Genomic DNA, 24,148 nt, shown 5'->3' with positions numbered 1-24,148 from the left:
GCATCTCTTATCCTCCCCTTTTTCTCCCCTTTCTTCCGGTTGCCCCGTCATGGTTCCCCTGTGAATTTTATTTCTATAACAATTCATCTTAATCAGTTTCCCTCCCCTTCTACATTCTACAAATGGCTAGGGCTAAAAGTACTCTGAAAGTACATTAATTAACTAGAGAGACAGTAGAATGGCTAATAATTGCCAAATTACCACAGTATGTACTCTGGTTCCAAACTAAAAGCTAGGTGCAGAGAAAACCTTGTATAATGAAGTCATCATTTTTCCAGACAACTTATTTTGCTCTAAGCAGAGGGTAAGTATATCCAGAATTGCAGCTTGAGCAAACATTTATTTAAACCATTAAGAATGTTGTGTTCTGCTTCACTATAATGTAATAAATTGTCACTATATATACCATTTCTAAAGAGGTTCACATAACTTAGTTTACTTTAGTTTACTTGCATGCCTAGTGCCAGGTGAGAAAGGGGAATGATAGAAATGACTGTCAGGCATGAAATAAAGTCCTGCTGTTGTGGAAGACTTGTGCAACTAAGTTTAAATTTCATCCTGCTGCTAAATCTGTAGAAAGTAAAGCTTTATGCATCATCTGATGGCTTCCAGTTGCTGGAGTTTGGTTTCTGGTTAAAAACCAATATGTCTTTGATTTCAGTTCCAATGGACTTGTACAGACCCCTTCTCCCTCCCACCCCAACTCCCCGCCTCCAATTTGCTTTGATTTTCAAGTTCTAATGCAACAAAAAGAACACAGAACCACTATCAAATCCATCCAGTGTCACCGAGGTTCACATCTAAATAGTGTAAATCACAACATCTGCATGTTTTCTTTATTTGAAACCTAAATCAGCCAATGTTCACTAGAGGCCAAAAACACCTAATTGTAAAAGATGACCAAGAGCCAAAAATCCCTGCTCTGACAAGATGTCTGAGAGACCTTCAGTTTCCATACACAGCAGGAAAAACTCGATCAACCGCAACTAAGGCCTAAGTCCTCTTGTAAGTCCATAGATCTCATTGTGTGTGTTCTTAGTTTTACTAGTGTAAATTCAAAATAGTTCTTGGGACTTGGGTGGAGTTAATCAGACTTATGGTACAATAAGTGAGATCAGAATGCGAGCCAAGAGGTTGCAAACCTGTTGCTTACATCATTGTCATCTATTCCAAAATGGAACACTTGGATGATGCCTACTATATAGCTCCCCCTTCCCAACCCCCAAAAAACTTACACAGGCATGAAATGCTACTAGGAACATAATTCCAGCGCAGTTGATATTAAAATATATCATTTTTAGTAATAAAAAGTGGATCTACCTTTTGTCAGGCTAGTCTCTAATTATTTGTACCTATTTCAACCATTTGTTTCCCTACTGTTTATATTAATTTAATTTAATTTTTTACATTTGTGCTAATTTTTCAATTACAGAACGATCTGTACAAAAGTTAATGCTGTATCAAAAAGGTCCTCTTCTAGTTGTATCATACGCTTTGAAGTCTTATCTGCTCATTCCAAAAGCAAACTAGTAAACAAAGCTTATCACTTTGGCTTCAGTGTTAGGTTTGTCTTAAATATCTAACCAGATTGCCCATGCAAATAAAATATATTGTTATAACCTTTTAAAATGCTGTTCTTCAGAAATGTTGAGATCATCTTCAAAACTGCTTGTGAACCTATGTTATTCAGCTGTTTATTGACCTCTTAGCCACAGAGCAGTGAGGTTTCTGAGTCTGTGGTCAACATTTTCTAGTCCTTAAATGAATTCCAGAATAAAAGTTAATAAATATGCTTGTGCTGATTATAGCTCTATACTCAGATTGCACTTCAAGCACTCTCATTACCTCATTTTGTGGTTTAAAGATTGAAATAGAATACTCCTATTGTGGTTTGCCTTTATCTTTGCAATGTTTTGTGAAGTATGAAGACTCTTTGTACTTTAAAATTAACTTGGTTATCATGGTAACCATCAGCAAATAAAAACATTATTATCCGCAATAAAGCTATCATCCCTAGTTATGTTAACGAGAAGGCGTACGTTGGATTGTTTTTTTTCAGCTAAACATGTTGATTACCGACTAACATTGAATATTATGGGTGAGAGTCTAATTTATACTGAGGGAACTTTACTTAGCCCTACTAGGGAAAAGAAGCCTTCGAGTACAGAATCAGGCCCTGTATTTATCCTGATACAGTTACATTTATTTTGTTAATTATTTAATTATTTGAAAAGAAGGCTGTTAGATTGCCACAGCTGGTTATTATCTGGTGGTTAGATTGTAAAGCAGACTCACTTGAACAATAAGCAGAGCCCACTGTCAAGTGGCTGGACCCACTGCATGTTCTGCATATTACTACAGCCAAGAGTCTAACCCACGGATTCTGGGTCAAAGGTAGTAAAGCTACCAGATGGGGGAACAATGAACCGTTCCTGACCAAGCTAGTAGTTGTACTAAGCTAGTTTCAGGTGAAAGTAATTTATGTATAGGTTTAAAATTTAATAACCTAACTATTCCTTGTCACCAGCTCAAAACATAACCGAGCCACATTATTTTAACTACTACTGTTCTATCTTATTTTGAATCACTATTCGATATTGCTGTCTTGTTCGAATGTCCATAGCAGTTTTCTTGAATTTGAGGTAGTAAGACAATTACTGCTGTACAGCAGCTCTTAGCTTTTGATGTTTCAATAATCCATTAAATTAATAAGAAACACAGCATCTCTCTTTCCTTGATGCTGTCCAACAGATTGGAAACAAATGCCGTGTGTGTGGAGAACATGCTTGTTGGTGATTCCTTAGTTTCTATATCTCTGGTTTCAAGCTTGCCAGAGTATCTCCTGTGGAAACTTTTCTAGTTTATCGCTTCAGAGGGCTCCACTATTGGGTGCCAATGTTCGTACAGATGTACCAGCAGGGCACTTCATTTGATTTTATTATTAATTTTTTCCTCCATTTGGAAAGCACGGAAGACTATTCCTTTCCAGTACTTTCCTTTTAAAAATGTGTTAAAAGAATGCTACATTTAAATCATTAAAGATTATGAATGTCGTATTATAGTGAACTGAAAACGAAATCCATTCCCAATAGGCCTAGTCAAATCAGATGATAAGGAATACTCTGTAACAGGTTACTTCTTAGCTATGACAGCCACAGCTGCATGCCCAAGATGACATTTGCCACTGTGCAGAGCACTTGTGCAAAACCTATGAACCATTTACATTCTCAAAATAGGGCTTAGGTCAGTTTTCAATAGTGCATAGGCCCTTGGCTGTCCCTTTGTTGCCTCTCACATGCATTTTTTTGTTTTGGTTGATGTTAGTTGAATATAACTGAACTGGAGTTGCAAACCTGTAATTGCTGCTGCATCTGTCTGCTTGCAGATACCAAGTAGGATGTCAGAAGCATAGATTCTCTGGCATCTGCAATTCGCTTTATAAGTGCAAAACTGCAGGTGTACATTTTTCCGGTCCAAACTGCACCTGTGTAAAGGGATCTCTGGATGCTAATTTTAAAATGTAAATCCTTTACCTTTTTTACTGCTTTGTGGGTGTTCTGTGAGCAGACTGTATCTTCCTTAAGTACCTTCATCATTCATTCAAAACTATTCAGAGATTTCCACCCTCAGAAATAGTTTTAGCCTTGTGGACTGCAAACAGTTCAGAGTAACGATGTCACCATTTGTTTAGTTGTCGTTGGTCAGATGAATCACAAATATCAGGTGCACTGCTGAGTTGTGTCTGCCAAAAGATGAGTCTACCTAGACAGTCCTGTAACCAGGATTATTATATCAACCTATGCGAGCCCTTGTTTTTGCAATTTTAATCACTAAAGGTGCTTGGATATTTACAAAAGCCTGTACTGTAATGGATACCTAAGTGAGAGCTGCACTCTCAAAATAACTGGTAAGTAGATCTATCCCATAGTATCTATAATTTGTAGATCTAGGAAGCATTTCTTCTTAAAATGTAGTAAACTAAAGCTGCCATCATGTCACCAGACTTCATTGTTGTTAGAAGGCTATGAGAACTGATGTACAGTATCCACCACTGTTCAACTCACTTACTCATAGCGGTTATGGGGCTGCATATGCTCTTTGAATGTTTTTTTTTTTTAATCCTATAGGTATAATGGCAACTGTAGGAAATACAAAATCACAAGCACTGAATATGTCCAATTCTTTAGGCTTAGGAGATATCTCTACAACTATTTAATATTACTTCTAGCAAAACAGTAATTCTAATAGAATTTAAGTTGGGCATTGTTTTCCCTTTCTTCTGAAAAGACCTCTTTAGTAGTGACTGACTGACTTCATATTATTTCAGCATCCACAATACAAATCAGATCATATAATACATGTACAAATCTTTTTTAATTCCACTTTTAATATATCACTGTATAAAGCTTTTCCACCCAGTGTGTCTGCTGTAGCTCCTAATGCATTTCTAATTTTATATCTGTTCTAACGTCATTGTGAACTACTGAGTTTCTAGCTCTGCATTAGACTAAAAAAGCTTAAAACTTTTTAGAGAATTTTAACACTCGTGAGGTAGAAAGAGATGAGGGTAATTTAGAATTATTGTTCCTTGGCTTGTATGTATAGCTTGCTTGAAAAGTGATGTTATTCTGGGTGCCATGTGGAGGTTTTGTTTTTGAAATTGTGGGCTCACGAGCAGATTAGTCAGAACAGGTCCAGTCCTAAATTTTACAACACATCTGGGAAAATGAATACTTTCCCTGCCTGTGATTGAGACGATTGGTACATCTGTGACCCTCCATGATCTTCCTGGCATCTGTGGCAAATCTACCATGGCTTTCGCCAGTTTGTGAGGCTTCATGTCCCCTGGTGACCTGTAAGGATGGACTGGGAAAGCCAGAAGGCGAGGACAACCAGCAACTTTTAGAGCAGGAGAAGGTAGTTAGGAAAATGATATCCAATATACCCATATCCCACTGGTGCTGGAGTCAGACAGGTTCATGGACAAATTGTTGGACGCACAACGTTTTGGCTAAGGGGGGATGTTTGTAGTGTAACCTCACTTTTAACATGATGCAGGAATTAGTTTTTTAAATGAGACAAATCTTAATTGAGGGAGATTTATTTTTAATGTTAATTTTAATATAGGATTATATACTACATGTTGTATCAACAAAATTCCTTGTCACTGTCGGGCAGAGACAGGAATCCTAAACTGTTTAGGAACCTATATCTTTTATATGGCTGTGCTATGCACTAGCAACTTCTCCAACCATGTTTTGTTTTTAATTAATGAAATTTTTCTTTTAATTACTTAGGCTGCTATCACTGGCCAAAAGATTTTTTTTTAAAAGTAACATTTTTAAAATCTCTTTGATAGAATCGTTACTTCTTGACCAATACAAGAATCTTTAGTTTGTGTGAGGAACAATTTCTCCCAAAAACTTTGAGTAAAGTTCTAAAGCAGATGATGTATTGCAAGTCCAGATTTCAAAAGTCAAGTCTTTTTTCCTCCAGGGTTGTGAGAAAGGGTAGCTCTGTAAGCAAAGCTCATTTCGGGCGGGGGTTGTGTGTATTAAAGTTCTTGATCTGGTTGAAAGAACGTGGATAGTTAAAGGTCAGGTGCTGGTGGTTTTAGAAAAAAAAAAAAAAAAAGGAGTGGGGGAGTTGGGGAAGGAGGGCATGGTGTCAAGAGGCTGCAGGGTTTTGTAAAATGTTCCATCTGTAATTTCAAAACAAAATGCAAGATCAGCTCAGTAAAATCAGTCCTTGTCATCCTTTACTTATCAGCGTAGTGGTTTTTAGAAATTTCAGAGATGTCCACATAGAATTTGAAAGGATGTTTTCTCATGTCAGAAATATAGCTGTAGTGTCTCAGATGGCTGTATTTAAACAATTTGTAACATGCACAATTTACAATGGTCATCTTTGTCGCTACTGTGTAAATAGCTCACAAGGGATTGCTAGAGCAGTAGTTTGGCTTTTATCAGGATGTTAATGGCAATAGACATCTTTATTTTTCTTTTGAGGCTAAAAATTCATAATGAGTTTATGTAAAGGAGATTTTAATCTTTATTCATAGATCCATAGATTCTAGGACTCGATGGGACCTCGAGAGGTCATCGAGACCAGTCCCCTGCCCTCCTGGCAGGACCGAATACTGTCTAGACCATCCCTGACAGACATTTATCTAACCTACTCTTAAATATCTCCTATATAACCTATTCTTAAATATTAGGTAATGTTAGAGATTTTAAAATATCTTAAAGGAAGTTACTTGAATCTTGTATATTTGGGCTAAATTTATCCCTGATGTAGATTCATTGAAGTTAGTAGATAATGTTTTCACCCCTCAGCTCATATTACATTGTACTTTTCATGCCTAGCCAATATGTTGCCACTAAAATCATTTTCTTAGCTCCTTCAACTGTATCACTACCATAACCACTGATTCCCTGCACTAGATTCCAGTCTCTGTCCACATTAAATCCCTAATCCTGCAAAAACCATTGTGGGCTAAATGGAACAGATAATCTGTTGCATCAGAGCTCTGCAGGAAAAAGTGTTGGTTTCTAGCTTCCTGATTGTTAGTGCCAGACCCAGCACCACATTAAGCTATGTGGCAGCAGCCTAATTTATACTACTGTTATGGGGTCCTTAATGTAACCTACAGCAGTGAAAAATTGTTGGGGGGAGTACCTTCTACCATACTAGCGCCCACTCTCAACTTGCCCATCTGCATCGGAAACAGGCTGAGGCACAGAGCCCAACAGCAGCACGGATGCATTGGAAGAAAGTTGCCGTATATGCCAGGGGAATTCCCTGGTGGCAATATGTGTCTGTATTGTGGTCCCTGACTGGTGAAAATGGGCTGTAATTGATCTTAAGAATTTGGCCAAAGAGGGTCTATTCAAAGGTAAAAGATTACTGTCTGTGAATATGGCTGCTATCTCCTCCAGGAATAACCTCCCAAATATCAATTAATCAGTGACTTATTTTACTTTAAACTAATTAATCACTGGACTCCAGTCGAGATTCTAAGTGAGAAGTTATATTCTGAAGCACAAAACCCACCAGAACAATCTATTGTAACAAGGGGCTTATAACCAGTGAATGATTCATAGCTGAAAAGTTACTATCTTTTCATAAAATCTTACTGCCATTTTGCAAAAATTCTAGGAGAAAGGGGTTCAATGAATTTTTCTGATAATTTGTAAAAATTATCTTTAACTACACTACATAACTTAAAAGGCAAAGTACCAAGTCACTGTTCCTCAGACAGGGAAGGAAGTGGTCAATCGGGTGAACTTTCCTTTGGAAGGGAGAGTCAAATTGTTGTGAAGCAGGGGGGAAAGGAGATTTCTACAGGTATTGCTGCTATTGCTACACCTTTTTAATAGCAGCAGGCAGATCTAAACTCAAACTATAAAAGTAAATTGTAGTTCAGGGTCCAGGATGGTAAGTCTTTCTTGTTCACTTCGATTATCACAACAATTCCGTACACTTCATGTGCCTTTTGTTTTTTACAGTTCTCTTTCTAAAGTACCTAACTGCTCTCACTCATATTCCTTCACTTTTAGCTAAATAAACAAAAATCTACACAGACTTGAAGAAGATCTCTGTGTAGCTCGAAAGCTTGTCTCTTTCATTAACAGAAGTTGGCTCATTAGAAGATATTACCTCACCCACCTTGTCTCTTAAATATTTTTTCTAAAATAGCATTCTACAAAAATGGTCCATATCTTCTCGGTACTGTGAGAACATGAGTGTGAGTCAGTATTTTGGAGCATTATTACAGTATGATTCTGTTGGGTGGGAGGAGGTATGTTTTCAAAAAGAAAATATTTCTACTGCTGAAACTATATTTTGTTTATGGCAAAACCTCACAATACCACTTTAACATAAAATCTTGCTTTCTTCCGTAAGAGAGAGGCTCAAAGATTTCTGTTTCTTCTTTGTGTGAATCTTTCTGTGCAACTCCATCCTCTGTCTCATCTGTTTATTTAATCTGTAATTAACTGACGAATATATGACATCTGAAACATGCCCATCCCTAGAGTATCTAGGTGAAAGATGCACTCATTCAGGACTTGCATTAAGTTTGAGATGCACCAGCTCTAGGTTTAACTTCTTTTACTCAGATTTGTTTTCTGATTCTAATTTCATGGTGACTAGGTCCTCATCTGAGAGGAATATGTGCAATACCAACAAGATAAAAGTGGGTGGAAGATAACTTGGTTCTCTGGGGGCTTGAGATTTTCAAAAGCACCTACATGATTTAAGAAAATCTGAGAGACTTATGCGGTTAAGTCATTTAAGCATGTTTGAAAACTCCATCCTAGGTGTCTAGTGATTTAGTTCATTGGGACCCTGAGGATTCAGGCTAATTTGAAAATGAATATATGCTTTGAACAGTCACGTTGGAGATTTAGATTTAGCTACTCTTCCGAGCTTCTTGTTTCTTACATTGGCAAGGACTGCAAGTGCTGTTTGCTCTTAACACATAAAAGAGAAATAGAATTGCCCTAGTATCTTACCAAGCAACAGCATTAACAGACCCAAAATAATTCCTATATAGTCATATTGGGTGGAAGCAGACTGACCATCTGGTAGGAGTGTGTAATGGTTAAATCATGTGGGCTGGGGACATTCTGCTGAGCAGTAACGCACCTAGAAATACCACGGTGAAAAAAGTGTGCAATTAAACATGCATGAAGCTGGACCTCTTAAAAATAAAGCTTTTGCACGTGACTCAAAATGTATCTTGTAGCTAGTTTAGATAAGAAAAACTGAAGAGGTGAAATCAATATTCTCCACTTCTAATGTGTGTCTTGAGAATGTATAAACATCTTACAAAAGACATGAACAATATTTCTTCTTGTCCAGTGATCATGTGCTAGATGTCTTCTGTAACACTGGCAAATGTGGAGTCAGCAATGTACTAAAATAGTTGCATCTGCCAATCGAAATTGATGTGCTGCAGTGCTAACAGTAATTGTAATATAGTGTTAGACCCTTTTATATAATATATTACACATAAGAAAAGTACATTAAAAGAACATTATTAAGGTTGCAAAGTGAAGCACTCAAAAGTTAGGAAATGCCAGAATTGAGGTTGCCTGTGCAACATTAATTTGCCTGCTCATGCCCCCATTGTGCATATGCATTATGATAGCTTTTAATTACATGAACACATGGTTATTTTTCCACCGGACGCCCGTTTTATTCAGCATACAGGATGGAGGGTGCTCACTTAATGAGTAGCGATTCAATATTTTGTTTTCTCCTCATTCTTCAATGTGGCTCCATCCCATATTTAGTGCACACTATTCAAGCCCTGCTCTGAAGACAAAATTATTAATTTCCTGATAGTCTCTTTCTATGCCACTCATCACTACAGTACCTGACTGCTTCACAAACATTAATGAAGTTATCCTCATGACACCTGAGAGATGAGGGGATGCGTCACATTCTGGGGTGCAATCCAGACTGGTGAATAGTTGTTACCTCTTATTCTGTAGGCCTAAGTTCCTTATGCCACTGTAGCTCTCTCCCTGACACATCCGCAGCCAGCAGCAAGCATGCATTCTGTGTATGTGTTGAGCCATCCTGGTCCAATGCCCCGGATGCAGGAGCCTGCCTGCAATACCACAAGCTTCCACTGGTCTTCAGTAGCTTTTGTTAACAATTGGTACGGTGACTCCACAACCTCCCCGTATCTGAATGTCCCCCAAAACATGTGTTCTAAAATGTCCAAGCCTGTCCTGGAACAATGAGAGGAATGTTAAAGTTTGTTGCTCATTTAAAGCATCAATGTTCAACAGTTTGTTACTTTAACTGGAGTTACCAACCAGTTCAGCTCAAACACAGCACTGGATTGGTTTAAATTAAAAATGAAACCAGTTTATTTGATTAGAAAGAGAGATTTTACGTGAGTACAAGTATATTGATTAATGTCTATAATGGTTATGAGAGAAATAAAGGTAAAATGCTTTCTAGTAACTAAAACTTGGTTCAAGATTAAAATTCTTACCACATTTCCATCAAGATGAGTGACCAAACTCCTGGACCAGGATCTATCCCCGAAAGTCACAGGGCTGGTACCTTTTGTTGTCTTAGGTGAAATATACCATGAAATTGTGCATGATTCATGAGCTTTTCATTGACGCTTATCAGATACATTTCATCACATTAAAGAATTGGGGCATATTTGAAGTTGCTAAGTCAGCTGTTATTAATTAGCAGATATCTGGATGCTTCTTAACCTCTGCCCTGGGGCTGTTCTTAATGTCAGGGGGTGGTATGATACCCATATGTAAAATGGGGAATTGAGGCGCAGGGCGATTAGAGTCAATGATGCCCACAATTTTTAGGTGCCCAAGTTGAGACACCTCGGACCTAATTTTTCAGAGTGCTTACCATTATATAACATGTGCAAACTGCAATTTCTCAAAGGCTTTTAATTTGTCAAAATGTGTGAGGATTTTCATGGGGATTGCAAAAGGTATATTCTTTTGACACAAAGGCCAAAACTTTCTAAATTTCAAGTTTCTGCTCCAAAGCTTGGGAGAGCTAGAGTTTTTCGAAGAAAGAGTCACCAATATTTTTTAACATGGGCAAACCAACTGATCTTTTCCCCCCTAACCTTGTTCTCAGAAATGGATGAACCATTTTGTCTGAAATTTTCCAGAAAGAATCAGCCTGAGACAGACAGCCAACAAAGAGAATTTCAACTAAGGTAGTTTAAATAAACAACTGAAAACAGTGTATTGTGATTGGAAGTCTCAGGCAACCTATAATACCTTGGAAGACGTACAAGATAGTAATAAAAATAAAATGAAAATGGAAGTTATCATATCAAAAATTTAAGGTGACATCCCAAAACTAAAACATACAGGAATCACAAATAAAAATCAGGTATAGCTGGATGTCATAAATCTTTCTTCTTTATTATGTAGTACTGTATGGTATGTACAGCACATAACTGTGTAAACTATTAGAAGTGGTGCACAGTAGCATGCTGGAAAGTGTCAAACACTTGGAAAAGTGTTTTCTTCTTTCTCCCTTTTTTTTTATATTTGGGTTGGATTTGTTTTAAGAAATTTTGAATCAGTTTAAACTTTTAATGGCTGAACCTGTGTATGAACTCTGGAAATGTGTTTCCACAAACTCCATTTGTCCTGTGTTTAATGAATGACACAGGTTTGTTAGATACTGTCAAACATTATTTTATGGCAGTAAGAATTTTACAGCTATGCTATCTTGAGAACCAAGTGAACAGAAATATCTGATATTTCTAGTACTTGAAAAGGTTTTATGAACAATCTCCACACTGCATATCCTTAACTCAACTCATTTCTTCCATTTCTGTAGTAATATATTTGTACTCAATAACTTTGGAGAACTTCGGGACCTTCTTGTACTCAAATAGAAAGCTCTTTCTAAGCTAAAATTCATAACATTGTAGTATTAACTTACCCTTCCAATACTGCAAAATCTATATATTTATTTTTAAAAATGTAGTTTTCAGTTTCATATAGCTTATTCTTGTAAAATTGGGGGCGGGGGGTCTTTCCCCTTCCACCACCTGTTGGTGAATTGGAAGGGAGTTGATTAGAATTTATGGGGGTTTTGTTTTGTGTAGTAGTTACAATTTATCTAACATAATAATTCTCTGATTTTTATCTCAGCTGCTCTATATAGACCTGCCCAGTTCCCATGGAAGTCAATGAAGAGTTTCACTGACTTTGGGAGTTGGATTGAGCTTTCTAATACCCTACTCAGTGGTTGTACTTTGTGGGTAATTGACTGCAAACATAAAGGGTTCCACAGTCGGGCACTTCAGTCAGTGTTGCTGATTTCTACAGTTGTTGGTTTCTGATGAGAAACCACACCAAGATGCTCAGGTACTCAACTCTAGAGCTGATCAGAATACATCTTGGGTTTAGTTTTTTGTTTCTACATGCCACCCCTGAAAAAATGTTAACTCCTCATCAAAAAGCATAAAACAAAACATATTTAACTTTTTGGCAATCAAAAACAAATAATAAGAAACTGAAATTTTGTGGTTTTGGCAGAAAATGTTTGGTTTTCATCTGAAACATTTTTGGAGGAAAACCGACAAACTTTCCTTGCATTTATGACTAAATAAAAAACTACAGTTTTTAGAAAACTTTTGACAAGCCCTGTTCATCCCTCTGAAAATCAGGTTGCTTCTTTTAAATTGCAAAATAAGAATTTAGTTTCCTAAATTTAGGCACCACATTTTGAAAATATTTGCCTTAGATTTCCTAGTGAGAAATGACCTTATAAATTCCCAGTGGAGATGGATATATCCCCCATAGATATTTAAAATAGAGTAATATATTGTTTGGATTTGCAATGCTACCTGTAATTTAATAAATTATAATCCTGAAATGGTAATTTCTAAGACCTGCATTTTACAGTAACAGTTAAATAAAAACACATCTAGTGAGAACTATAAGCTTCTCTAGTTAATCCACTCACTTACACCTATTGCTAAACAGGTTATCCTACATGCATGTTTTTACTAATCAAATTCTTAAGATTGTCCTATTAAGCTTAACTGCATTACAAGGTACTATAATGAACGGTATTTGTTTAAACAAGTTGTGGGTTTCTGTACTTGTGTTGTAAATGTTTTACCCCAAAAACTTAATTTCTGTGAATTAATTTTTAAAACTAAAAAACTTCATGCTCTTTTCACACAGATGGCTGTATTTAAGATCCCTTCAGTGGTGTGCAGAAATCTGAAATAGTGTAAATTCAACTGCTGTAGCATTGACAAGTGACGTAATTAGCACGAACAAGGAACAGACAAATATATATATAGTTTGACAAAGGTAAGTTTTTTATATTTTAAATGAATGACTGATGACATCACATAGTGAGACTAAATAGTAAGTCCTGCTTTCAGATGGATAGGAAGATATATTTTAAACTACCTCCAAGCACTTTTCTGATTTCACATTCCCTCAATTGCAGCCACATATGTTTTTTAAATTCATCTATAAGATTCAGCATTGTAAAAAAGATCATTCTTTAGTCTCTGTGATCACAAGACTGAGAACCTGTTTTTTCATGCCCTCAACATGATTAATTACTCGTTGGTAATGGAGCATCACTTCAGCTATGCTGAGACATGAAGCCACTTGCTCTTATGTACTATGCACACCTGTGATTTTGTTTTATACTTGATCATTGTCCCAGCCACACAGGAAGAAAGAGATGCTACAAGGGATGTGGATTAATTAGACTGCAACTTTATTCACTTATCTGGGAAATGCCCGGCAATAGATTAAATACCTCAGGACTATTCTTTCCTTAATATTTTTCACCTATTTGGGAGAGCTGCTGTCAGCCCTCCCAAATTTAACCTGGTCCCAAGTTATTGCTGAGACCCCACTGCCCTTCCCTTGTATGAGGCTTAAGTGGCTGTGGAAAGGGGATTGTCTCCATGCTGTACTATGGAACCAGATCGCCTAGGAAATGAAAAGAGGGTTCTTTCTGGGGAGAATGGAGTTCTGAAAGGTTCTGTCTGTTATGCATGGGATAGTGGCCCTTCTGAGGTCCTCCCAGGCAGCCTGTTGCTTGGGTGATGCCCCCCGCCCACTTCTCCCCCACTCCTTTGGGTGAACTCTTAAAGGAGTCAGACTCCTTTTCTTCACACTGGCTAGACTAAATATAGACCCAGCCTTATAGTCAAGTTTATGGGAAATGCATTTTAAAGATGTACGTTACATTAGCTACTGTTTCAACAAGATTCTGACCACAAAATTTCTTTAAAAAATGCTCCCCTCCAAAAAAAAGTTAAATCTTGTTGATAAAGACCCTCCAAATTCATTTTTTAAAGAGGATTAATAATCAAAAATTGAGAAAGCTGAGATACTATACCTTCCGAGAACTTGCCCTGGTATCTGTTTCTTGTAAAATAGTCATAATCTGAATAGATTAAAAACTGTAAATTGATTGGAATCATACATAGCTTTGATTTTTACTGAAGAATAGTTTCAAGTAGCTTTATGGTTTACAAGGCCACGCCCTGTGTGTGTACACTTTGTGAAGGTAATCTACAAGAGTGAGGTGTTACTAGGAGCCAATAGATTAATCAACTCCTTATTTATTACATTATAAACTGAACCCTCAGATTGAGTCAACAGCAAAGAAAAGAAAAGTGGTAGCTCATTTGGATGACAATTCCATTGAGCAAAAAAACTCACAGTCGAGGTCACTTACAACTTCAATACAGAGCAAGGTGAGAGACTTGTGGTGTACATATTGTGAATTACTTTTAATATTCAAAGTTTTCATAAATTCTAAGGCGAGAAGGGACAATTGTTATTATCTAGTCTGACCTCATATATAACACAGACTTAGAACTTCTGCAAGATAATTCCTAGAGCAGATCTTTAGAAAAACATCCAATCTTGATTTAAAAAATGTTGATTGTGGAGATTCCACTACAACCCTTGGTAATATAAAGTTTATATACAAAGTTACTTATAAAAAGAACAGGAGTAGCCCACAAAAGCTTATGCTCTAATAAATTTGTTAGTCTCTAAGGTGCCACAAGTACTCCTGTTCTTTTTGCGGATACAGACTAACACGGCTGCTACTCTGAAAAAAGTTACTTATGTCCACAATGGCCTTAATGTCTTAACCTTTGGACAAAGAACATCTTTAATGTTCAAATGGGGGGAAATGTTATTTGATTATGGGGCATTTTTGTTTTTCATATGAAGTACCCCATTTTTCCATTTAATTAATTTTTTGGGGGCGGGGGGGGAATGTTTGTTATACAAGACTTTTGCTGTTGGGACAATATAATCACAGTTGGCTGGTGGACAAAGATTTGTCTATATTTAAGTAGACCAAGAAGAAAATCTTTGAGCAAATAGTTATTTTTCCCCCAAAATGCAGATTCAAGTCAACCAAAACTATTTGTGTATTCAGTTTTGAATTTGGTGAATAGTTTCAACCAAAATAAAATAAAGAAATTCCATAAACATCAAAACGTTTTGTTTCAGCATTTCCAAAATGAACATTTAGACAGTTAGAAGTTTCATTTCAGAATATACCTAAAATGTTTGTCTAAAAATTAAATTAACCCCTCTTAGTAAAAAGAAAGAAAAAGAAAACCTGAAAAGAATGTATTTGTTTGATCTTTGCTCTTTTTGGTTCAAGCACCAGGCAAAAATAAATTGGTTATTTGCTCATGCCTAATTTATAGATTGATTCTTGAACATCTTTTCTTCTGGTAAAATTGATTATTTCTCTTTTCCATCTCCAACTTCTGAACATGCAAATCCATGTTCATTACAGCTAAGTGAAAACTGCAAATATTATTATGTCCATATTCATTTTAATTTTAAAACAAACTTACTTTAATTGTGTCCATGCCCCTTTTTGTGTTCCCCAACCAATGAAAATTTTGCAAACATATTTTACTGGTATCAACTCTTAGGAATGCAAATGTTAAAGTTGAGTGTCCAAATAATCACTGAAATTTGGAACTTCTGAACTACATTGTTGGTTAGTTCTGAACTCTAATTGTGAATTGCTGATTTTACATGCTAATACACTATTTGCAATTGATTTAACTGACAGAAAGAGGTGATTTTAAATTATTCATTCATGATTCAGTGTAATACAGATAAATATGTATTGTTCTAATAAGTAACTATTTTTTCTGTAACCACGTCTAGCATATGATCCTAAAAGTAGGCATGAGAAATATGCAAAATCCTAATATACTTTTAAGTTTATTTTTAATTTTAAGCACCCAGAATCCACCAAGCAGAATGTGTTGTCTAATAGAAGTGAGTCAGATCGCCTCCTCCTCATTTATTTACATTGCTTTATTTTTTTTAGTCACATTTAAGATTCATCCACAGTTCCAGTGATCTCTTATTGCTGTTAAAAGATATTGTTTAAAAAAATCTAAGGTCAGGTCTATACTATAAACTTACATCAATATAACTACATAGCTAAGGGATGTGAAGAATCCACACACCCTGAGCTACATAGCTGTACCAACGTAGCCCATGTTTAGACAGTGCTATGTCAACAGGAGGGCTTCTCTAGTCAACATAGCTACAACTTCTCTCAGAGGTTGAGTACCTGTGCTGACAGGAGAAGCCCTCCCACTGTTATAGGTAGGATATTTATTGCAGCGGTGTAGCATTTAAGTGTAGACCTGCCCTCAGGCTCAGTTCTGCAAAACTTGAATGCTTGGAATTTCCATTGAGCACTATTAGTAATCTGTGCATGGAGGGCTTGTAGGACGGAGCCTCTGTTTAGTAATTTTACCTGTTATAAATGATTAACACAGCAATTGCCTTACTGGATTAAACCCCTGGCCCATCTAGTGCAATGTCCTGTCTGTCTCTGTGACAAGCAAATTCTGCTCAAATGAACTTGTGCTCAAATTTAGAGTCCTAGTCATAGAGTTCTTAAGGCCAGAAGAGTCCACCAGATCATCTAGTCTTACCTCCTGTATATCACAGGCCATGAACATCTCCCAGCACCCACATGCTAAATCCAACAACTGAAATTAGACCAAAGTAAATGAGACACACAGGCTAGACTATTATGTGATGCAGGCAGAGAATAGGAGAGACCAAGGTGCACCAGTGCTTGAGGCCCCTGCAATGGCAGGGAATTAAGTGAGAGATACCTAGATAATCCTGGCAAGTGACCCGCACCCCCACACTGTGGAGGAAGGCAACCCATCTCCCATACCTAGGGTCACTGCAAATCTGATCTGGGGGAAGATTCTTTCCTGACCTCAGATGTGGTGATTCGTTAGACCCTGAGCATATGAGCAACAACCAGCCAGCCAAGCACTGCTCAGTGCCACCTTAGAGCCCTGGCCCTCCCCACCTAGTGTCCCATCTCCATCTGTGGCCATCCCTGATGCTTCAGAGGAAAGAGATAATACAACCTTACAGAATACATTAAATACACCAGCAGGAATCCTGAGCATGAGCTTTAGGAACATAAGACATAAACTGGAGTGAGCCCTGCCCCTTCCCATCACAAGCACCTCTGTCAGACAATGACACTCATACATTTGACCAGCTCTCTCTTAAAATTAATTTGCTGTTTCATCAAAGCCAGAATGTTTCCTGGAGATGTATTGGTGTCAATTAAGGTTCTGTTGGAAAGATTTTCAAAAGAGACAGTCTTTTGGATGTGAAAGACCCAGGTTCAGGTCCCTGCTTTGCCTGATTCAGAGTGATATGGGATGAAAAATTCTGCTCTGAATTTGAATCTGCCTCCCAGGCCAGTACCCAGGTTTTGATCAGAAAACAGACATTTTAATACAAATCCATTTTTTGTTTAAACATTCAAAAAGTTTTGTTCTTGTTCCAATGGAGAAACTAAAACTGCCGAGACCTCAAAAGTTGCTGCAAAACAGAATTGTTGTTGTGCTCTTGAGAGCTCTAGTGAAAACTACTTACTAACCCCCATCATTTAGAGGTTGGTGTATACACTCAATAATTATTCATTAATTTTTAGTTTGCTATAGCACCCAAAATAAGTTAGGCTCTTTTTTTGGGCAGAAGGACACAGTTCCTATCCTGAAGAGTGTATAATCTGAAATGGCAAAATCAATGAGAGGAAGAAAGGGACACAGCATCCGGTGAGAGAGATCTGGGTGAAGCTGGGCACATATCTCATTTCTTCATTGTCATTCCCTCCCACCCCACTAACTACCCCCCCATCCTCTCTCCAGAAATCACTTCTTTGCTCTCCCCACACCAGTTTCTTGTTACTCTCTTCCTCAGCATTTGACCTCCTCCTTCAACACAAGAGTGGTTCATTCGAGAAATGAACAAATGATGTGGCTAAGTAGATAACTTAATCAGCAAGCGTCATGTTTGTGCCGAAAGAAACAGTGGATCTTCTGGAGGGATTTAAGTAAGAGTACAGTGACTTGGAAAACCTGTACAGGAAGGGTGTTCTACATATGGGGAGTGGCATGGATTAAAGTATGGGGATGTTTGTGGGGGAAACAAATAATATGTCAGGAATGAGGGCCTGCAGCTGAGTCTGGGACCAGCTTGCTCATGGCAGCTGAAACCCTTAATTGGTCACATTGGCTGAGCAGTGTTGCCAGGACTGTTCTTAAGTCCACCAGGAGTACTTGCCCAGTGCTTACACCAGTGAGCAGTTGTTGCTTCTGTGCCTGCCTTAGTCCCAGCCTTGTTCCTGCCCTTCTCCAATCTACTCCCATCCTGCTCAGTTTCTGAACCTTGGCTCCGACTCCTGACTCTTGACTCTGGCTCTGACCCACGTCTTTGACCACTAGGCCTGACTGCCAGGGCTTGGTCCATGACACAAGGTGATGAGGGTGGCATACTTGGCTGGATGGAGAGGCCAGACAATGAAAGACAAGCTCAAATAAGATAGGGAGAGGCAGAGTTACACAGGACCTTGAAGGTAATTATAGGTAGCAAGAATTTGATGTGATGGAGAAGGGGAAGACAATGGAGACATTCAGAAAGGATGAGACCTTTAGATTGATAGGCAAAAAGATTGTCCAATATCTCAGTAAAGTAGTTGCTGCTTAAAAACCAGTGGTTTTTTTTTCTTTATTTCTAAAACTATGGTAGTAATTTTAGTGCCTTTGGCTAACATGGGAAAGTGCTTCTGGTAAGTGCTATGAAAGCTTCTAAAATGTATATCAATCCTGACCTGAATGGTTCTCCCACTCTGTGTGGAAAAGCTGTTGTGTAGTGCAGAAGTCGCAAATTTCAAAAAGGTTACAGGCCATACTGGTAAACAAGACTCTGGGCTACAAGGGAGATGAAGAAGAGCAGGTTGCAGCATTAGCAGTCTATAGCTTCTGTGGCTATATAAAATGTAGTAGTTAAATGCAAGCTTTCCTTGCTTTACTACAAGGCAGTGGTTCCCATACTTTAACAACCTGTGAACCCCTTTCACTAAAATGTCAAGTCTCGCGAACCCCTTCCTAAAAATGAATATTTCCAGGGATTTTCTCCTTTACCTGAGTATGAAATATAAAAGCAGTGATCTGGGAAATATAAAATTTGTTTTTATGACATGCTTATTACACACTATTTATTATTAATTATTATTGATCATGACAGTATTTTTATTACATTACGAAAACAGCAACACTCTTCCAAGATCTCACTTTTGTAGCTTGAATCACTTTGAATAAGCCTGTTCTAACATAAGACTCCTATGTTTCATCAAGGAGTATCAGATGTGAAACAGCATGAAGGTATTTAAGAAGCCAACTCAAATAGTTCCTCCTACACAATCATTCAGGTGTTGAGCAGTCCAGGCAAACAATGTACGTTACAATAAAGCTTAAACTTGTTCTTCATAATAATTTTAAAAACACCACTAGCTGCCTATTTAATTTTAAAAACAGCAAAAAATATCCACCTCCTTTTCCATTTCTTATAAGGAGTCTTGAAGTTTAAATCTCCTCAGTGTGATAGATATGCTGGCTTTGATCTGCTTAGCTCTTGAAAGTCCGGGGCTCTGGGCTGCTCGCCCCCTGCTGTCTGGGGTCCTTAGGGACAGCTTTGTCCGCCATTAGGGATTTTTTTCCCAAGAACGCCCTGTAACATTTCACGAACCCCCGGGGTTCACGAACCCCAGTTTGGGAACCACTGCTATAAGGAATAACACACACCTACTTGTTCTTCCCCACCCCCAGCTTCTGCCTTTTCAACAACTGGGAGCTGACTTTGTTGGTTTGTTTATTTACAGTGAATTTTGCAAGGCTCTGTGGCTTATTTGTGTTCTGGATCAAACCTGTGCTAAGGATGAATCTGCCACACTCATTTTATATAGTTAAAAAGAGCTACAATATGTTGTTAGTGTTGGTGGTGGTGTTCTTAAAAAAGAGTCAATATGCCACACTCGAAACAGATGTTTTGACGTGATGATTGTAAAACACACATCTCAGCAAAACCCAGCTGCAAGTGCTGAACTATTTCTCTGATAATACTGTTACGTCCAGAAACAAAATGGACATGAATCATGTCAGTGGTTGAGGAATAGAAAGCTTGTTTCTACTCATGAACCTGTGAAATAGTGTTTGTTCTTCTAAAAGAAAAAAAAAAAGAAGATTGAATAGTGTGGCGGCATAACCAAAACAAAAAAATCCACATGAATATTCCTCGATTATAAAGTGAAATATTTTGTTACCTTCTATTTAAAATGTTTCTCTGAACTGGTGTTCAGGCAAAAAGGACAGAACAACTATGCAAAATGAGATAAGGCAGGTAGTTAATATTTCTACCTTCAAAGAGGGAAGAATAAAAAATAAAAACAATACAAATAGTTGAATTTTTATTTATTTTAAAAACTCCATGAGAATTATTTAGCAGAGTACTTGGTCCCACTTAGAAACAGCAACAAGAATTGATGAAAAAAAAGTTACTTAGCCTTACGTTTTAGCAACTTTATATAGTGAACTCATCTTTTTTGATGCCAATATAATTTCAGAAGTGCCAGGAAGATGGAAAAACAGTTTAATAAGAACCATGTTTAAAAATACTTAAAATGGCTCTGTTTATAAAACATATACATAATATACAGATAGTCTTTTCAGAGTTATTAATTTTAATGTACATGGAAACATTTAGTATGTACTTTTCCTACTTTATTAATGTTCTTTTTAAGATTTATTAGTAGCTATAAGCACCTTAATACTCGAATGCTAGAAGCTGCGAATGGGAGACAGGGAATGGAGCACTTCCTGATTACCTGTTCTGTTCATTCCCTCTGGGGCACCTGGCACTGGCCACTGTCAGAAGACAGGATATTGGGCTATATGGACCTTTGGTCTGACCCAGTATGACGTTTTTTATTTCTCAAAGTGGTGCACAAACATTATTTAACTCTGTGATAAATATTCTCCCCTTTTCACAGATGAACAAACTTCACGAAGAAGGTTGAATGCTACACATCTAGGACCTAGAAAATATGAAGGGGGAAATATTTCTGGTTATAGCAGCTGTGTAAGTTCAAGACAGATATCTGTTTAATAGCTCTGATGATTAAACTGGGGAGTCTGCTGCAGGAGGGGATGATCCTTGGCTTAGCCTCCTTCTGCACACTGCTGAGCTGGAGCAGTAGGACTTCCACGGCTTCCATTACAGAATGGAGCTACTGTTCCTCTCCTCTGCAGATTTTGCAGCTTTTTCTGCCCTTTCCTCCATAATGCAAAGTTAATTTGCCCAAGGTCACACAACAAATTTGAAGCAGAACTGGGAGAGAACCTGTTCCTAATGATTATAGGCAATGCTTCCTCTCTAGCCCCTTACCCCAAACACCTTCATTCCGTTTGTAATGTTTTTTTCCCCTCTTGGTGTACCTTTCTTTTAGACTTCTGTTGTACTAGCATCAAGAATTCATGTGCGTACCTGATGGCATCCAGTTAATCAAAAGCAAGGGTAAAAGGGATTAGGAAGTGCAGTGGGTGAATGCACTCGTTTTTTTTCACTTCACCTGTTGAAGTTACAAATGAAAAGGCATCCTCGTTACACATCAAAAAAGTGCCAAATATGGGGTATAATTGCAACTCTTTGATAATGAGGGTCCTATCAACACAATGGGAATAAAACCTGTCTTTTTACTAGGAGCTCAGCTGCAGCTTTCTGGCATACCCCTGCATTTGGCTTTAGAGAAGGGAAGTAAGAATAGCTGCACCATCCCAAGGTGAGCACTTAGAGAAATTATGCCCTAAAGCTTCTAGGTTGTGCTGGGAGAAGAAATGTCTGAAACACTCCTTCAAGGCATGCAGCATATTCTTACTCCTTCAGCCACATGTTCTGCTGGCAGATGTATACAGGGAGAGCAGTTTGGTTTTGCCTACTCATTGCACTGCCCCATGCCTTGTACAGCAAGTTGCTCTCTTGGTACTTATGTGGGCTGCTAAAGGGGAAGGAAGTCCTTAATTATCAAGGAATAATTGTCAGTCTAGAATAAACACACACCTAATCAGTCTGTGCCATTACTCACAGGAACATCTTCATCAGGTTTGAAGGTGCTTACCAGAGCTGTGCCACGTGATGTGTAGCTTGTGTACGTTCTCCTTAGTAGTTGTTGAAACCCAGCATGCAGTTGCTCTGCTGGAGTTTGGGTTAGGAAGATCATCTTCCAGCTTTTTTGTTTATTTACCTAACAATTTACATGTGTCAGCTTCCAGAATGGCTAGGATAACTGGTCAAAGTGGAAACCAAGATAAAAAGAGGACATAAGTGCCAAGTGTAGGGTCATAAGTCAAATGGAAGGGTGGGTCACAAATCAGATGAAGGTGAATAGTCCATGCATATACCTAGTGGGTTCAATACATTAAGAAACCACGCACACCACAATACATCAGCACAGAAATCTAAACGGTTTAAAATACACTGGTCTACAATTTTTGAGAAGTCGTCTGCTTCAGAGATAAAATGTGCTATTTATTATGTATTTTGATGTGCTGAATTCAAATATGACAATTAAAACAACTGATTGGCTACTGTTTCTAAGATATTTAAGCTTTTACATTTTATGTCTATGTATATTGTGTAGATAGTAGAGTTTTAATCATAAATTGTAAACCTAGGTCTTTTCATGTGTTTATGGTTGCTTTACATGATATTTCACCTGTCCTGTTTACGTAACACTTTAAAAATCAGCAAAAGGGTTATATAAATAAAATTTATTATGAAACAAAAGGCAAAAAACTATTACGTACATAGTTCAGTCCTATTCAGTGTCTACTCGGAGCTTCTTGGCTTGTCTCTTGTATTCATTAAATGGAGCATCTCTTGTCACTGTCCAGCAATAGTCTGCAAGCATTGATGGGCTCCATTTGCCCTGATAGCGTTTCTCCATTGTTGCAATGTCCTGGTGAAATCGCTCACCGTGCTCGTCGCTCATTGCTCTGCAGTTCGGTGGAAAAAAATCTAGATGAGAGTGCAAAAAATGCATCTGTAGTGACATGTTGCAACCAAGGCTTTTGTATGCCTTGAGGAGGTTTTCCACCAACAACCTGTAGTTGTCTGCCTTGTTGTTTCTGAGAAAATGTATTGCCACTAACTGGAAGGCTTTCCATGCCGTCTTTTCCTTGCCACGCAGTGCATGGTCAAATGCATCATTTCAAAGAAGTTCACGAATCTGAGGACCAACAAAGACACCTTCCTTTATCTTAACTTCACTTAACCTTGGAAATTTTCCACAGAGGTACTTGAAAGCTGCTTGTGTTTTGTCAATGGCCTTGACAAAGTTCTTCATCAGACCCAGCTTGATGTGTAAGGGTGGTAACAAAATCTTCCTTGATTCAACAAGTGGTGGATGCTGAACACTTTTCCTCCCAGGCTCCAATGATTGTCGGAGTGGCCAATCTTTTTTGATGTAGTGGGAATCTCTTGCACGACTATCCCATTCGTAGAGAAAACAGCAGTACTTGGTGTGTCCAGTCTGCAGACCAAGCAAGACAGCAACAACCTTCAGGTCGCCACAAAGCTGCCACTGATGTTGATCATGGTTTATGCACCTCAAAAGTTGTTTCATGTTGTCATAGGTTTCCTTCATATGGACTGCATGACCAACTGGAATTGATGGCAAAACATTGCCATTATGCAGTAAAACAGCTTTCAGACTCGTCTTCGATGAATCAATGAACAGTCTCCACTCATCTGGATCGTGAACGATGTTGAGGGCTGCCATCACACCATCGATGTTGTTGCAGGCTACAAGATCACTTTCCATGAAGAAGAATGGGACAAGATCCTTTTGACCGTCACGGAACATGGAAACCCTAACATCACCTGCCAGGAGATTCCACTGCTGTCGTCTGGAGCCCAACAGCTCTGCCTTACTCTTGGAGAGTTTCAAATCCCTGACAAGGTCATTCAGTTCACCTTGTGTTATGAGGTGTGGTTCAGAGGAGGAGGATGGGAGAAAATGTGGGTCCTGTGACATTGATGGTTCAGGACCAGAAGTTTCATCCTCTTCCTCTTCCTCATCTGACTCAAGTGGGAATGATTCTGGTGCATCAGGAACTGGCAGTCCTTCTCCGTGGGGTACTGGGCGTATACCTGATGGAATGTTTGGATAATGCACAGTCCACTTTTTCTTCTTTGACACACCTTTCCCAGCTGGAGGCACCATG

General features: G+C 38.1%; 1 long non-coding RNA gene across 1 annotated transcript; it reads left to right on the top strand.

The window, feature by feature from the left end:
* Positions 1-243: 243 nt before the first annotated feature.
* Positions 244-22,632, top strand: LOC128830587 (uncharacterized). The gene is made up of 3 exons (XR_008443613.1): positions 244-304; positions 12,711-12,842; positions 20,917-22,632. It is a non-coding gene; the product is annotated as an uncharacterized LOC128830587 (long non-coding RNA).
* Positions 22,633-24,148: the final 1,516 nt, after the last annotated feature.

This window comes from Malaclemys terrapin, chromosome 1 (genome assembly GCF_027887155.1).
Source record: "Malaclemys terrapin pileata isolate rMalTer1 chromosome 1, rMalTer1.hap1, whole genome shotgun sequence".
NCBI classification, from domain to species: Eukaryota; Metazoa; Chordata; order Testudines; family Emydidae; genus Malaclemys; species Malaclemys terrapin.
The sequence above is the reverse complement of the archived record's forward strand: the minus strand, read 5'-3'. Positions and strand labels throughout refer to the sequence as shown.